The sequence below is a fragment of the Parasteatoda tepidariorum genome, chromosome 1 (assembly GCF_043381705.1).
Source record: "Parasteatoda tepidariorum isolate YZ-2023 chromosome 1, CAS_Ptep_4.0, whole genome shotgun sequence".
Lineage (NCBI taxonomy): Eukaryota > Metazoa > Arthropoda > Arachnida > Araneae > Theridiidae > Parasteatoda > Parasteatoda tepidariorum.
This window is the reverse complement of record NC_092204.1, coordinates 92,497,618-92,513,786: the sequence shown is the minus strand read 5'-3', so window position 1 is coordinate 92,513,786 and position 16,169 is coordinate 92,497,618.

Here is a 16,169-nt window from a genome sequence, read left to right as displayed (position 1 = left end):
ATTATTCGTGTCATAATTATCAATTCATTACCTGGGTTCACATATATGTGGACCTTTACTTCTTAGCTTCTTAGAGCATGGTATAAAAAAATTTATAGTTTTACCTTCATTGAAACATTCGTGGATATTTAATCTTTCTGGTTATTCTGCAATAGATGCAGAACACATAAGTCAGAGTAGAATTCCACATGAATTGAAGTAATTTTCAAAAAATGACGCTAAATCCACGTGATTAAAAATTTAAATAATTTTAAATATTATGTAATTTAGTTATTCTGAAAATACTTTTTTTTGGCCTAATTGTTTCGTTATCTATATGAAGCTTTTAAATTTATATTTACTTAATATTTAAAAATAATACAGCCATGAACATGGAGGTCTACGTATGTGTACCTTGGTACGTATGGCGAAATTTTCAAACAGCGTTGTCTTCTTCTACTTTCTTCTTTGTCAGCCCAACAGCCCCTTGCAGGCCTTGGCTGCCAAAACAGCTGACAAAAGCGCCTCCTATCCATTGCAACTCCCTTCCGATATCTAATCTTTAGGGTTTATATGTCATTTTCAATGTCGTTGAGCCATCTAGTAGGGATTCTGCTCTTGGAACGTGAACCCTCGGGGTTCTTAAAGGTGACGATTCCAATGGCGCTATTTTCAGGGCTTCTCCATGGATGGCCCAGCCATCTCAGCCTATTACTGCAGATTATTTGTGTAATTTTGGGCTGCTTATAGAATCGGTAGATCTCGAAGTTATATCTGGTTCGCCAACATCCCTGGTTTCCACATATCTGGTTCGCCAACATTTCTTGAATTGCGCCAAAGATGGCTCTGAGGAACTTTCTTTCGAAGGTGTCCTATGTCGGCTGTATATCTGAATTTAGGGTCCAAGTTTCGCTTCCATAAAGCCATATAGGAAATATCAGTGTCTTGTAGAGTTTTAGCTTTGTTTTTTGGCTGAGAAGATTTGATCTTAGTTGTTTCCTCAGTTCAAAGAAACACTTGTTGACCATTTTGATTCTATAGTTGATTTCTGCTCTAAGTATGTTTTAATCGTTAACCACAATGGCAAGGTATTTTAATTCATAGCCCTTAGAAAGGTATAACCATTAATTCGTAAAGGGGGTACTGTAATTTGAAGTTGAAGATGAAAATTCCATGCATTTCGGCTTATATCTTCGTTATTAGAAAGGCCCATATTTGTCGCGAAAAGCCTCTTTAACATCTCTTTCTGGCCTTCCGTAGGCCAAAAAACAGCTTTGTAGTCAAGTGAAATTTCATAGTATTATGATTTTTAACCTTTTTTTTATTAAGTAATATTTTTATGCGTATTTTAATTAATTATTTTATATTAGATCATGGTATAATAGTATGCATGTTTGTTCCTACTTTCGGTGCAATTTAACATTTTAAATATTTATATTATTTTATTTAGTTAATACATGTGGTCCACGTATGCATTCCTAAAATTATTATCTTCATGGCAGTATAATTCATAATTTGTTTAGTATGACTTATGGCAGTAAATAGTATTGTTAATACGAGTACTTATTGTTAATTCATATTTATCTGGAATAATATTATACCTATTAATGATTTAAAAATCTCGTGTCATAGATTTTAATAAATGAATGTTAATTAAATATGAACAGCTTTTAAAGAATATAATACACTTGTTTATTTTCTAAATTTATTTGACACGCATATAAAGTTAAATAAAATTTTACAAAAATGTCCGTTAGAAATATTTTTTAGAATTTCTTAAGCTATTTGGCTCATATATTTTAGAGAAAAGTATTTCAATATTTAACATATNTATATATATATATATATATATATATATAAATCTGTTGAGTATCTTAGGTTATTTGGCCCACATAAATCTATATTTTTAAAAAAATCTTCATATTATATTTCGAAGATTTTCTTCAGACTATCTTCTTAAGAATTTCTTCCAAAGAAGACAAAGAAGATATTCTCCAGATTTTCATAAGATTTTCTTGACATTCCTTTTAGTGGGAATAAGTATAGTAATTTCAAAAATAATGAAAAAAAATTTTTTTTTATGGTATCTGAATAGTACTTATTAATGTAATAAAATGTATTTATGCTGCGATTGTATCACTTTTATTTTCTCTTCGTGTTTCGAAATTTTAGATAATTTTGCTTAGTTACTTTATTAGGCTTAAATTAAATATTTTATTTTGTAAACAAGTAAGTAAACAAGCTAAGTCCTTCTTAATTAACTGTACCTACTTATTCTGTATCCTACTTACAGTGAGAAAAAGTCTATGCATTTTTATTTCAAGTTAAGCTCATTTCAAGAGGTATTCTCACAGTACCATATAGTTTTCGAAGTTGATTATAACAGACGAAAACTTCTATAGAAAACCATGGTTTCAAGCAACAGATAACGTATAATAATTTGATACTTTAAATTACGTCGTTTTTAATATGAACGTTTGCCACGAATATTGTAGCCGGGAAAGATGCTCAACCCATTCTATTGTGTAACGAGTTTTGTTTATTCCTGTGTAAGTGGAATATCTCGGTCTCTTTACAGGAATGGCGATCTGCTTCTTTTGATATCGACCATGATTAACGGAACAAGTAAGTTTTTAATTATCAATTCGGTAAGCAATTAACTGTGGCTTGTTAAAATTTGTAAAAAGAGTCACCCGCTGTCCACTGAGTGCTTCTGAAAAAGAGGCTTACCGGGTTTAAATCCCAATAATGTTCCTGAATGTAAATGGAATGGGTAATTTTATATTACATTCTCTATTTTTATAGCTTAATTTTTTATGCTAAAAATGCAAATTTTCAGAATTTTGTAAAAATAATAATATTCTAAGCATACGTACTTTTTATATATTTCAACCTTACCTTCCAATTTTAATGCGCATTACCTTTCGTAATTCGTGTTTCCTTGGCATTCTGAAATATGTCAAAGAAACGCGAATACTTTTTTGCTTGCTGCGAAACAAATTCTAATTACATTTTACATTTAATTCCATTTTTCATGGTTTAAAACATATTATATTTCGACTGTAGTGAAACTGCAGAAATACATTAAAGATGTCTTTATGGAATTAAAATATACATGTACAAGAAAGAGAAAGACTGAGAACAACAAGAGAACTTAATGGTTTATTTCACATATAAGGAAACTGCTGCATATTTTTTTTTAAATAAAACATTAAATAGACGAGTTTGATGTCTTTCTTTACATTATTAACTTCACTAATGAAAAGATAAAAAGGAATTTAATATGTTTCTCACGTTATATAAGCTTGTTAGCTTTCAGTAAAAGTTAAAGTATTTTTATGTATCTCAAAAAAATTCTAAATAAATTTATCAGATGCAAGTTAAGTTTCAATGGAGTAATATTTTGTAATATAACATAGAATTTGAATAACTGATTTAATATTTAAAATTAAGAAATGAGATTAAAATGCTTAAATAGTTAATGAATTTATTATTGTTGTAAATTGTATGATCCCAAGAATTTGAGTGAGATAATACCTAATTAAAAATTTCATTTTCTTCAAAAATTTACAAATCGGAAATAGCATTCGACATGCTTCAAAAATATTCACCCCTTTTGAAGCCCTGCCAAACGTGAATGAGAAGAAACAAAAAAGATTTGATTCTTTTCATTCACGTCTGGTAGGTCTTGAAAATGAGCGCCAATTTTTGAAGCTCTTGAAATATATCGACTGCTATTTCCTACTTGTATATTTTTGAATCGAATGAAGTTTTGATCAAGATAATATTGTTGTAAATTTAACAATACGTCCTTATATATTATTTAGTATTATTTAGAAATAATTTGTGGGTACTGAAAATATACTCATTTTTTCTCTAAAAATATACTCATTTTTTTCATTTGATTTTCATTCCCATTTAATGCGAAAGTAGTTCATATATGTCATTGAAAAAGGTTCAATTTCGTTCTATTTCAATATTAACGTGATGATCTTGTACGATCATGTGAAAATCAGCTTTCTTTAAGTATCATGTTACATAATTTCCTTCAATCAGTATTACTTATAGTTTAGCATTTTAACTCTGGAGAAATTTTGACAGTATTTCAAAAAGAGCCACAGTGGTTCAGGGGATAGAGCGGTTGACTCTCAATAAGGTGAACAAGGTTCGATTCCCAGTGATGACTTGCTGATACGAATTCTGCTGCGGCTCGCATCGATTACTCTGCTGACCTAAATTATTTCCAGCGGAAGACGTACCAGGGGTTAGAATCCCTTTACCGCCGGTCTAACTGTGAGAGTTTTTAGAGGTTTTCCTAACGCAAATCTAGGCTAGTTCCATCAATTAGTTCTCCGCGCAGGCTAGTTTGTCTCAATGCTTAATTCAAGTGTGCTATTGTCTTCTGGATTTGGATCAAAACTTTCAGCAACCGATTTCATCAATGATAGTCGTAAACTCAGAATTGAGTCAGCTATTCAACGCCGGTTATGAAATAACATAAAAATATTTTAAACAAAAAAAATTATTATTGATTCTCTAATTAAATGAAAATACCGAGCAGTTATACAAAACCAAATACAAAAATATGTAAAAAAATATATATTTATAAATATATTTAATAATATGAAGTATAAAAGATATATTTTTTTAAAAATATGTTATTGATACGTGAAAATAAATGAACGTAAATATCGTATTTAATTGGAAAATCCTTATTTGATTTTACTTATTTTATTTTTAAATCAAAGATTATTATTTCTTTTTACAATTATGTCTATATTAAACTCTCGTTTCTCTATACTAATGTTTCTTTAATTAATTGAAAATAGCCATGTACCCATTGACACTGAAAGAATTCTAAACATGAAATTTTTTTATTAAAAGAATAAGAAGCTATCTTTCTATACTTAAACAATTGAATGTAAACATCATTATTAGAAAAATAAAAGTTTTTTTCTTTTTTTTTTAAAATCAACTTTTTTAAATGTAGTAATTATAAATTTATACCAACACAAATAAAATGCTTAGATAGATAGATCATAGGTTAGTAAAATCTTTTGAAAAATTTATCTTTCTCAAAAATTAATTAAAAAGCAAACAAGCATGCTTTCTTTATTATGGAGTTTCGATGCAGTTGATTAAAATTCTTCAAAACACTATTTGCTTTCTGTAATTATTATTAGTTTTTCTAAAGGGAAGAAACTGATGTAGAAATAATAAAAGCAATTTTATCTTCCTTTATGCTTTTTTGTTATCTGGCAAAGTGAATTATTTTAAGTCTTGATTATTTTTAAATCATTAATATTATTTATCACAATTGAATAAATTATAATGCTCCAGTTCAAATTTAATAAATGTTACTTTTTCATAAAAATAATATTTTATTTATATAGTCAAATTCGCTCAATTCACCATGTTTTCGTTTTGAATAAAATGTCTCATGTTTGATATCTCTAGTCATTGCACCTATGCATATTTCTATAAATTGATGAATGAAATAGTAATTGTATTATCAGTATTTATTATTAAAAAAAAATGTTTCCAAAACATATATATTTCCAAAACTTATTAGAAAAGTGAGAAGTACATTAATATATATATATATATATATATAGTACTGATATAGAAACTCTCTATATTTAACATTCTTATCCCTTAAGTTAGTTTTTATTGACAAATTTAAAAATTACTGACATCTATATTTTAAATAAGGAATCCTAAGTGTTAAATTGTTAATACACATGAAATCAAATCAAATAAATTTTAAAAATTTACAATAACGATCAACCAGTTTCGCCATTAAAATAGATAAAATGTACGAACAACTCACCGAATGTAACGTCAAATTGGAAGATAACGTTCACAAATTACTCTCAATCAACTCTTCCCATTCGGTATTACAGAAAAAACAGACCAACAGGTGAAACTAACCTTGCCAATTGCGGAAGAAAACAAGGAAAACAAAAAAGTTAATTCCTAGTTGTGTGGCAATGGTGTTTCCGAACGATGCTCTTGAAAGCGAAATGGTGCGAGCATGTTTGATAGGAATGAGGAGGTGCGTAGAGTGGGTTGTGGATAGCGGTTTTNTCATGGTTATATATATATATATATATATATATACTATGTAATTAACGGCACTTGCTGTCTAGTAGTTAGAAATGTTTGAATACTTTATAATTGACATGATATAGGTATATTTTATTGCAACGTTTAGTAATTAAATGACAAAAACTTTTAGAGATAACTAAGACTTAACCGGAAAATCTATGTTATCCTATTCCCTTCATAACAAATACTCTATTGAATAAAAGAAAACAAAGACGATGCGTTAATCAAAGAGTAAGATCATTCCTCCGCTTCTTGATGCTTTACTCGCGTGAATGATCCAGAATTGTGGTATTTGGAGGTGAACTTCAATATTCTGGGCCAAAATATAATGAGCTTGAACACGCTAAGGAAACCCTTCCCTGTTGCGATCAAATAATAAGTATTTTGTTTTTTTTCTTCTAATATTTGTGATATTAATTTTAGAGAACGCAACGCACTATATATATAGAATAAAGTAATGTTTGTGCTTGTTATTGAAATTATTCACGATCATCATTTAAATCTAGAATTAATTACTTGAAGAAGATATTACTGATTTTGGCAAAATATTTCGATTTAAAATTAAAAAATAAATAAATAAATAAAATGCAATGCATATTAAAACTTAAAATAACGGTACTCGGTACAGTAAAGTTTAATTTCCTCTCACCTTAGTAAACCTACTGTTTTGTACACTTATAAATTTTGTATACTAATAATTTTTGTACTTTAAGAATTTTTTTTTTAAATTGACATATTTTTTATTCAAATTTAATAGCTTTTCATTCTTTTAATTTTATTTCATTCATGAACAAAATGCGTTTTTCCACTGTTTTATCATGTTTTAGCATTGTTGAATGTCAAGACGTAAATTGTATTGTTTAGAGTTAAATTCTTGTGCAATGGTTAAATTGTATAGTTTGTCAGTTCAGCTATGTGCTCGTACGAATAAATTGTAAACAAACAAAATATCAAAGGTAAAATCAACAAAAACCCATTTTTTTTCGAGCAAATTTTGCGATATTTAGCATACATAAAAAGTAAAACATTTTCATGTGAAATGCTGAGTTTATGAGTGAAATTAAAATAATTTGTGCTGTTTTCTCATTTAATCTAAAATATCAATATATTTTTATTGTGCAATTTTAGATTACATAGAATAAACTTTGTTTATCTTAAAGTATCTGTTTACAGACACACTTTTAAAAAATTGAAGAATTTTTATTTATATTTTACGAAATCAATTTGCATTGTTTTGAAGTCAAAATGAACCAGAAAGTGTAAAATTTTTATTTACCAAAACTATGTTATACTTTATTAGCCGAAAAAGAATAAGTTGAATCACTCTTCTTCACCATCAACTGGACGTCCAGAGTGAGATGCGTCTTTGAGATCAGTATTTCCATTTCAATATTAGCATATCAATCACGAGCCATTCTCCCATATATGGTACCCTCTCTGCACAGCGCAAATATCACAAGAAGCTATTGAGACATTAGAAGAGCAAAAAGTAAAATTAATGTCAAAGCTAATCTTTCTCATATTTGGATCTATTTTAATGATCGAAAATTAAACATAAATCAACTCGGAAAAAGCATAAATTAAAGTGTAATAATGCTTACATTTTTAAATATTAAAGCAACTATGCAAAAAAGTAAAATTAAGCGGGGAACCTTAATTAAAAATAAACTAAAATTAAAAATAAAAAAAACTTCCTTACTCGCTCAATAGAAAGATTCTAAGTATGTTTAGGGAGATTAAATTTTTTGAGATATAAATAATATATTTCGTAGACTAACCTAAAAAATAGAACATAATGTGAATAATGCTTACATAATTTGAAAACTAAATAATTTTGTCATGAGTCTATGTGTCGATTAAAAAATCTTTAATTACATTTGATTTACTTAAAATAGAGTGAAAAAAAATAAAAGCAAAGTTTTTGGAAATTTGTTACAATTTATTTAATGCAAAATTTATTTTTATGTTTTAATTTCTTAAGTCAAATTGTTTCAGTCAAAAACAAATTTTGTACTAAATGTGTGTATTCATCATTGCTTTTTCTTTAGCTTAATTTAACTTAATCATGAAATTAAATTAAAATTATTCCGCATTCCCCTTAACCATTTTATTCTTTTGAGATTTGTAATGCAATTAATATTGATATCATGTGTATCTTTTAGACGAATTTATCTATAGTTTGCAGAAAAAGAGAATTTTCATTAGGCAGGTTTATTAGCAAAAGAGTGCTTAATAACTGTAACGATCACTTCATTAAATTTGCATAAAATCTCATGGGAAATGTGTATATGCTTAACATTAAAAATGTCACATATTTAAAATACATAAAAATTATAGTAAAATTTAAAATTATTATTTTAAAAACTATGATAAATGTAACCTTATTAAAGATAAATGTAACTTAAACGGTACAATAGAAATTTTACTTTTAGGGATAAAACGAAAATAGTTTGCTAATGATACGGAATTAATAAGAAATCAATTTTCTAGGGATTAGATTAAATAAGTCACTCCATTAAAATTCTTTTAAATAAAAATCTAAAAATGCTTCTTAAGCTTCATTTTTTCATAGAATTTTACCAAATCTTTAACTAAATGCTTTTTTTTTCATTTAAACGTTAACAATGGTAGCAAACATGAAGCATTGAGTTGATGTTATAGCATTAGATCGGCTTTAATTTTGTTTCTGAAGCTACAATAGAGCAACAATGATTAGCTGTTCCACTCTAAAAGAATTAGGATCAAATTACGGTAAAAAATTCCAGCATATTATGTTACTGAGCAAACATTTGATATACCGTATTGCTTACGAAAATAATGACCGTAAAATCACTAAATCATTCTAATTAAATATATATAATTTTAAAAAGTACGGTATAATACATTACGGTAAAAGTAGATTTTACAGTAGGGTATACAAAATGTTACGGATGATACCCCCAAAAGTTCTCTACTTATTTACACCGAAATTTGATATGGAATAGTTTACAGTGAAGAGATAGTCTGAGATTTATCCTTAAGGATTATCCTAGCATGTTTTCTTTATCTTTAAGGATTATTCTCTCATTTTTTGCTCTAAATGGCAAACCATTCAATAAATCTAGAATTATTGAGAAGCTCTATATATTCCAAATTTATAGATATAACAATTATAGAAATGAATATAAAATGAATTTATTTAAGAAATAAAAATGTATTTTTTTATAAAGAAAAAAACTAATTTTTACAAAAATGAAACTAATATAATTAAATATAAGAAAATTAGTGTTAGTAAACATGAGTTCTGGATTATTTAAGCAGCTAATCAATTCTTAAAATTAACGATTATCTGAAGTCCTTAATGTTAACAAATGTAGATCGATATCACTCTTAAGAGGTAATATAAAAGAAATTAATTCAATTCCTACTTAGGTCAACAGAGAAAAATTTTATTTTAGTTTCATTTTATCAAACTAAAAATTATTAACATCAAGTGTCATCCACTACAAGTTCAAAAAAATTTTTTTGAACTTAAATGGATGAATAAAAAGTATAAAAGTACAACTGAAAATTTGAACACGATATATAAATAGGTGTGCGGAGAGTGTGAACTAATACGAGGGTTGCTACTTATTTTTCTGGTCTAATAATGAAAAAACAAACATGTAGAATCGAAATTGGTTTTATTGTTTTTCAAAATATTCTCCATGATGATCAATACACTTTTGCATGCGTTTGAGCCAATTTTCAAAGCACTTTTTCCTGTCCGATTGAGGTAACTTCAAAACATGCGTTTTGAATGCATCAACCGCTTCTTCTGGGGTCGAAAATCGTTGTCCACGTAATTTATTTTTGATGTGTGGGAATAAGAAGAAATCATTGGGTGCCAAATCAGGGCTGTACGGCGGATGACCCATCAGTTCGATCTTTCGCTCCGTCAGAAATGCCTTTGTTTGAGTCGATGTGTGAGAGCTCGCATTGTCATGATGAAGAATGATTCGCCTGTTCTTCTGCTTTTTTCGAATTTCTCCGATGACTTCTGGCAAACAAATGGTCGTGTACCATTCAGAATTGACCGTCCTGCGTTGCTCTAACGCCACTGTTGCCACATGACCGTTAATGCCGAAGAAACAGGCAATCATTTGTTTCGATGCGCTTCTTCCTCGAACAACTTTTGTTGGTTTTGCCTCGTCTTGGAAGACCCATACAGTTGATTGCTGTTTTGTTTCCGGATCATATGCATAGATTCGTCACCTGTGTAGATCCATGATTCGTCACCTGTGTAGATGTTATACACAGCCTTTGATGTACCTTGAACGTATTTTTCCAACATTTCCTTGTACCAATCGACACGAGCCTTTTTTTTGTTGAGCGTTTGTCAGATTATGCGGGATCCAACGCGAACAAATTTTTTTACGCTCAAATGTTCATGCAATATTTTATTGATGCTAGTCATACTAATGTCCAAAGACGCCTCTATCTCTGGGTATGTCACATGACGATCTTGCTTTATCAGTTCACGCACAGCATCGATCTTTTCTGGCACAACAACGGATTTTGGACGACCTGCATGGGATTCGTCCTGGATCGACCATCGACCACGATTAAATTCGTTATACCAATTTTTTACAGTGCTGCAGGATGGCGCCTTATCGTTGAATAAAGAATTAAGTTCATCAAAGCACTCTTGTCTTGACCATCCACGTCGAAAGTTATGAAAAATAATGGCACGAAAATGTTCACGATTCAATTCCATTTTTTGAAAGAGAAGAACTTTTAAATTTACTGTCAACAACACAAATGAAGCTATAATGGTAAATTGTCTGCTGAATTTATGTTTAAAAATATCAAACTTTCGATTAAATTCGTCTGCGGTCGCCTGGCAACACTTACTGTTGCCAAGGCCAGAAATATAAATAGCAACTCTCGTAGTAGGAATTCAAAAATAAAAAAAGCGCGTGGTATCAGACAACTATAAAAGTATAAATTTGGTGACGTGGACAACACGTGCTACCACTTAATGTTCTTTATTTATTTTATCTGACACAGAGAATATAAAATAATTAAATATTTAAATTCACGCAATAAGCTACTTTTTTTGTTCAAATAGAGCTATAAGTTTGAAATTCTCACTGATGTTATTTTTCAAATATGCGAAAAACTTATTAGCTTATAGTAATATTTAAAACAATGACTAACGCTTAGCCCATCAGAAAATCTCATTTCGTTCGCTCATCTCTATTTAATTAATGAACTTATATTTGAAAAAAAATTGTATTAACATCAAGTGTAATCCACTGCAAGTTCAAAAAAAATTATATTTGAACTTGGGTGGATGAATAAAAAGTATTTTATTAACGATTGAAAATTTGAACAAGATATAGGGAGAGTGTGAACTAATAGTAGGAATCTAAAAAGAGTAACACTTCTTCGATATGAAGTCTTTCCAGAAATATTAATAGCGTTCCAACTTAAGGGCCAATCTGTATAAAATATCGGATCCTAAAGTATAAGAATAGGCATTAAGTTAGAATAATGATGCAGATCGTTCATGTGTCACAAAATGGTCGACCTAACAAGAAAGTCACATTCTGACCATCTACTCACGATATTCTTCACAATTTAAGGGAACTATTCTTCCTTCCATTTTATTGCCCCATCCAAACAACACACATAAGGAAACTATCATTCCAAAGTGAATTTCATTAGAGAACTGCAGATATCCTGAATGAAATACAAGGGGGGAAATGCAAATATTTCATGTTATTAAAATATCCATGTTACATATTAATGCAGTAGTTCTGCTCTGATATTAATTTTCTTTTTTATTTATATTATAAAAATGTTTTTCTTAAATTAGTTATGTAACACAGTCGATTATCTGTGCACAGAGAAAAAGAATATAATAAAATTACCATTCTATATGGTAATATTTCGTTTAAAAAAACATAATTCTGGTTAATAAAATCAAAATATACTGTTTTTCAATTATTTAATTTGTAATTTTTCAAATCATATGGTAATGGTTTGTTTGAAATTCTAGAATTATAATTATAGTTCTGATTGCCGTACATTTAATAAAAAATAAATTACCTGAAAAGTAAATAAATCCGAATAAATGGCTTTTATACTATTCTCTAAGGTATAATGATAAAATTACCAAATTTTACATCATTATCAAAATTTTTGGCATAAAATAAACACATATTTGATTGTCAATTTTACCAAAATCATTACCAAAGCACATTAGAAAAAATTACCGAGATTTTTTTGGATTTCCCATGCAGCCAAGAACACGGTAAATTTTAGCATATTCAGGAATCTCTGACCATATTTTTTTTTAATGTATAAAAATGTAAAATGCTAATTTTGAAAAAGTAACTTTTAAACAGTCTATAAAACATTCCTGCATAAATTCAGAAAGGAAGACATGAGACTCTTTTAAATAACCTGAGACTTTGTTCACACTTACAACCTAGTTTCTCAGTGAACAAATACGGAGCATGACATGAAATTTATTTTGTTTAGTCATTTCATAGCATTGTAATTATTTTATTAGTAGGTAGCTGTTTGTTCAGTATGGTGGATAAAGTCTTTGTCTTATACGGCTACGTTGAGTTCGGCTACCTGCTAATCAGCTTTCTAAATTTTATTCAAATTTATAAAATATACCAAATTTTGATATGTTAAGTTCTTAATTTTCATCCTATTATTTCAAAATGGATTAATTTTTATTTTATGTTTGAACGCTATTTATTAGTAATCTAATTGAGATATCTGTAAAAATTTAGATTTAAGCCGTGTTTTTCAAACTGTACAGAAAATATGCAGAAAAAATTGAAAAACAAAAAAATTGGTATGGTTTATAACATTTATTTTTTATTAAAATTTTCATACCAGGAGCAGATCTTTCCTGCCTGAATAAGTGATGTTTGGATGGAAAAATGCTTTCGGTCCATTCCACAAACTTACGAAAAATGTCTCTATAGTTCGATATTATTCAAAACGTCTCACATGTCTTCAAAAATGTAAACATACCCTATATTAAGCAATATTTTAATATATTATTCAAATAGATTTTTACCTAGTAACTTGTCTTTTACGCCCTTCTACATGACTACTGTCTCATATCACCTAAAGTGATCAGTTTAGAAGCTTTTAGGAAACTTTGTTCTTCTAACAACGTTGTTTACCAATGAGTTTTTTTAAAAATATTTTCACGTTTCAAAGACCAAACATGAATCTACTGTCAATAAAAAATGATTTGATATACCGTAATATATTCACGTCCTCTAGTTACCGACTACTTTTGTATTTTGGGCTATAAAATAGGCCGAAACTTTGAAACTAGATATCTAAAGGCAAGATATCTAAAGGCAAGATACCTAAAAGCAAGATAAAATATTGAAATTCTTCGTAAACTTTCATAAACTTATATTGCGTCTAAACTTTAAAGTAAAATTTAATTATAACATTTGGTGATGAATTTTTTACTAACTTTCGTTTCTTTAAAAATATTATTCAAATATCTATTCATGTTAGTGCAGCTTTGTTCCATATTGTATATTAGTTATATGTTACCGTCAATGAAATAAATTTGGTATTCTATATAATGTATACAGCCATCCGGAAAAGTTAGAAACATTTGATGCATCCCACATTTCTTTAAAAACTCTGTAGAATGACTAAAAGTACCGGTAATATCTGAGCGATTAAAATATCACACGTCAGACATTCTATAAAATGGTTATTGAAAATATATATAAGTATATCAATATGCTATCCTTATATGAAATTTGGTATTCTATATAAATCCTAAAATCATCCGGTAAAGTTGAAATTAATGTATATTTCAAACATTTTTCGTGCATTCTAAATAATAAAATATCGGCAAAATTGTCTAGTAAGAAACTAATACAATAGCCACAAATTTTCTACGACTTGGCAACCCATATAATAACGTCTGATTTAATTTTTTTTCTGCTGCAAGATTTTTTTAATGGATCGTGGATATTTTTAAGTCGTTCATCTGCAATCTATTTTTCTCTCCAAGATTCAGTTTCATAAATGACACTTCCAGTCTATTTTTTGTCCAAATATACAAGTTTATTAAAGTTATATACAGCAGGAAGTCTCATAAATGTTGAGGCATACTTCCAGTGGTGTTAAGGCACTTCATCAGGATTAAAATTGCATTGGAGTCTATGCCCAGTAATATCGCCATACGCCACTACGGACTCTTCTCTGTTATGAACTTTTTCTTCATGTGTTTCTCAACAGGTTAGAACTGGAAAGCACAATTAGCCGCTTACGGCGACATTTACTAGAGTGGGTTCCTATGCAATTCCTGATGATATTTCTTAGAAGAGATCCTAATGATAGATCTTAAGTTCTTTAGAAGTTTGTTGCAACATTTATGCTGCCCCTGCAATATATAAAACATTTGGACTTGTTTTCGTCTAAAAAATACTACAAAAATATCATTTAAAGAAATTCTATAGATCTAGGAGTAAAATTATTTTCAGTTTTGAAGTACCCATAACCAAAAAAGGCAAGATAAATTTTTTGTATAAGTGCAGCAAAAAATGTGTTCCCCAAAGTAATTATTATTTTTTCTTTGTAAGAAAAGATATCCTTTAAATTGCTGGTATTATATTAACTTACTATTTAATGCATATAAAAATATTGGGCATTTACTCCAACTAAAGAACATGTTATATTTTAAGTGAGAATATTCCTAGTGCACCATTGCTTTATTAGTAATCTATTAAAGGTAAACTATATTAACTATTTACGCAACTCATCTTACTCTATTCATTGCCGAAAATAAATCCTCATTTGTACCTAAATTTAATTAAATGCACCTTGTAATTCCTTATAAAAAGTATAATAATAAATGATTTTGTAACAAATTACTTTTTGTTCATTCTTTTGAGGAATTAACTAACATTATTGTGTTTATTGGATAATTTGTTAAAATGTCCTCCTCAAAACATTTTCAATTAAATCTAAATTTGTATATTTTATTGAAACGTAACTGATAGTTTTTTTTTTATGTTCTGATAATTATATAAAATCTTCTTGCCTGTATTTAGCCTCCAGATTCTTTTCTCTCTTTTCCGAATACCAAAAAAGTTTATACTAATAAAATATTTATCTAAACTTTGGAAACGAGTGGTATTTTAATATATAAACAAACTTTATGTACTAAAAATACAACTGTTTGATAAAAATTCCTAAAATTTATTTACTATGTTTTTCATCTCCTTCATTCGGGATTTTCTCTTAAGAAGGTTTATATTAATAAATATTTCACAAGCTAACAATATAAACCTGATGTTAAAAAGTAAAGCACACATTTACACCCATGTCTAGTGAAAAAGTATGTCTATCTTGCGAACATCAAAAGTATTTTTCATTTTAAATTTATAAAAATAAATAAATTTTGAATTTTCGATTGTAGCTAAAAAAAAAGTTAAATCGAAACAAGTTATTATTTTTTTAATTATTATTATTTTACTGTCACCATACAGTTTAGTAAGCTTGATTTACATATGTTCTAAAAACATACTGCGAGCATAAAAACGAATAAGGTTTGCTATAAACTGAAATGTATTTTAGTATGATCATTTGACCCTTTCATTTAAAGAAAAATGATCGTTTTGTAAGCTAAACAATAAAAATAAACTGTCTCATTTCTCGGCGCGTCGAACGGAATCACTTAAGCTTCACGGGACTTACATAAAACAGACAGACACTAGGGAATGTAAAGGGATCGGCCTATTGCATGTATAGATGAAATCATAAAATGTAAAAGCTGGTCCCTCTTCATCTTTATTTAGGATTATTGGCTCTTTTATCTTCTTCGATGTTCGCTATAAACTCTATTAATGCTATCGAGTTAAAGATACGGCTTTTTTTATTAAGTACTGTGCGAAGAGTTATAACTTTTATATTATCTCCTGCAGCATTTAAATGTAGCATTATTTGAGAATCAAGGTAGGGATATATCTTAAGGATTCTATGAATGAAAATAAAACGTTTTTACAGTTTGAGAAATATTTAACATAACGCACACAAACATAAATATATATATATAAGTT